Below are 2,581 nucleotides of genomic sequence, written 5' to 3' on the forward strand. Positions count from 1 at the left end.
GTTTTAAAATAATAACTAAGAAAATGACACGAAGGCTATGTTAACCAATTTGATGGAAGTGTTTCAGATTGTGTGTGAAAACCCCACACTGTACCCCAGAAGTGCATTAATGTACATAGTTAACATTCAATAAATAAATAAATAAATAAATAAAAGAAGAAAGGAGCTGTGTTTCCTGCATGAAAACAGTAGCTGGTGGTGCCTGGACCCACAATACCACTTCTGCTGTTACAGTGAAGTCTGCCATCAGAAGACGGAAGGAATGGAAAAACCAATATTAGTTCTACCTTTTCAGATAACACAAGCCTACAATAAATGGGTTAATTTATGTAACAAAAGTTTTGAATTATTATATTTCATGAGACTATCTCACATCCAAGGGACTAGATGTCTGGTTGCCTCTGTTCTGTGATGTTGGAGGTTATTAAAAATCATTGCCTAGATTCATTAATGTACTAGGACTCTCAAAACCATGATCTTCCAAATCTACGGAAGTTGTTTTCTTTTGTCAGCTATAAAGAGACATTTCCTTTTATCAGCTATGTGGTTACCAAATGTATGATCCAAGCAGGAAAGACACACAATAGATGCTTGATATCATCACTTCATTTACCAGTTTTGAAAATTAGGAGCTGGGGGCAGCACCTGTGGCTCAGTAAATAGGGTGCTGGCCACATATATCAAGGGTGGAGAGTTCAAACCCTGCCCGGGCCAAACCATAACAAAAATAGCCGGGAGCTGTGGCGGGCGCCTATAGTCCCAGCTATTGGGGAGGCTGAGGCAAGAGAATTGCTTAAACCCAAGAGCTGGAGGTTGCTGTGAGCTGTAATGTCACAGCACTCTACAGAGGGTGACAAAGCGAGACTCTGTGTCTAAGAAAAAAGAAAATCAGAGCTGGTTTCTACCACCTTCCAAAGGTGCCTGAAGTTTTGTAGTTGTTTTAGAGTAAGAAGTCATTAGTGTAAAAGTATTTGGTATGTTCCAATCCGTGGCTCTTGTTGCTCTTATGCTGATCAAATTATCCTGCCTTTGGCCTGCTCAGTCTGTCTCCTGAGTGCTTCTGAGATGATCCTTCTGCTGTCATTGTTAACAGTTTCCTTAGTCTGCAGTGTTACAAGATATCCCAGCTTGTGTGTACCTTCCTGCCCCAAACATAGAATCATCTATTTTTCTAAGAGTCTCTGGTTTGTGTTTGTGTCATATGGTATTTAGAGACCACGGTCTTGGTTCTAAGGGAGTTTGCTGCTACTGGGTTGGTGACTATTTCCAGGACTTTTCAGTGGACAGAGTAGAAAGTATTCCTTTTTTTAACAAGAAAATAGGAGTTTATATCTTACGTCCAATTTAGATTCTGGACTACAAAGTTCTTATTTAACTCATTGGTCTTACATGTATAGCCCCTTCCTCTCATTAAAAGAAAAATAAATTTGCATTTATAATTATTAATTTGTTTCATTCTGTGCCACACACACAGCCTCCCAATGCCAGTATCAACTACTATCAACAATATAATTACTAAAAACTGTTTAAATTTCTTCCATTTTTTTTGTCCTTAAGGATATATAGTCAAATTATTATGTTTTAAACAGATAAGAACAGATACCATACTTGCTCTCAGCCAAAAGGCCTAGAAGTGATAAATTACTGTGTTTTAAAGTCACTTGGAATAATTACTCTTTGTGTTGTTATGCCAACTAGATACATAATTAGATTCATTTGCTTCATTTTACTTTCATACATTGGAATTGCTTTTTTATTCAATTTGCTTTTACAATTATGTAAAATATTTACACGGTTCAAAAGTCAAAAAGTCAAGTCTAAAAATGGTGTAGTCAAAGGGGTTTAGCTTTGTATCCCCACCCCCTCCACTCAATTCCCATTCTCTTACATCTAAGTAACTACACATATCTACACATATATGAGTGTGCCAAAAAATGTGTGCACATTTTAAGAGGTCTTATTGGGCATAAAATCAATCATTCCCCAAAAGTGTATGAATTGCAGGTAAAATGGATGTGCATAGTATGTCTAGGTACACTTGACTGATAAGGCTTCCTTCAGTTCAACTTCAGAAAGTAGTATGCAGATAACAGATCTTAAAATGTGCTTAAACTTTTTGGCACCCTCTGCATACACACATAAACATATACACATACCTATGTATATTGTATTAATATATGACTGTATATGGCATGTGTGATATATACAAACATTATTCCCTCCTTTCTTAATAAAAGCAGCATGCCACGCACCTTGCTCTTCTCACACGCTGCTAGAATTCTTCCCTCGTGCCCTGTAGAGATCTTCCTCCCTCCCTTTTATGCAGCCTACTACTCCATGATGGAGGTGGGCCATGGCTCTTTCAGGTTTATATCCAGGTTTTTGCTATTGCAAATAGAGCTGCAGTGAACGACCTTCTGTGTACAGTTTTTCATATTTTCGGGTTCTCTAGTGCAGAGATTTTCAACCAGGTGCCATGAGAGGATCTTAGGTGTGCCACAAACATCTTCAAAGATCATTAATTAAATTACTTTTGAAAGACTTTCGAAGCACAGTAAGTGTATTTGTTTTCTTACTCCTT

At 37.6% G+C, this 2,581-nt stretch overlaps 1 pseudogene; it reads right to left on the reverse strand.

Annotated features, from left to right (window-relative positions):
- Positions 1-1,526: 1,526 nt before the first annotated feature.
- On the reverse strand, positions 1,527-1,638 carry LOC111726736 (annotated as a pseudogene).
- Between the last annotated feature and the right edge of the window lie 943 nt (positions 1,639-2,581).

The sequence above is a fragment of the Otolemur garnettii genome, unplaced genomic scaffold (assembly GCF_000181295.1).
Source record: "Otolemur garnettii isolate 467f Iridium unplaced genomic scaffold, OtoGar3 scaffold00077, whole genome shotgun sequence".
Classification (NCBI taxonomy): Eukaryota; Metazoa; Chordata; class Mammalia; order Primates; family Galagidae; genus Otolemur; species Otolemur garnettii.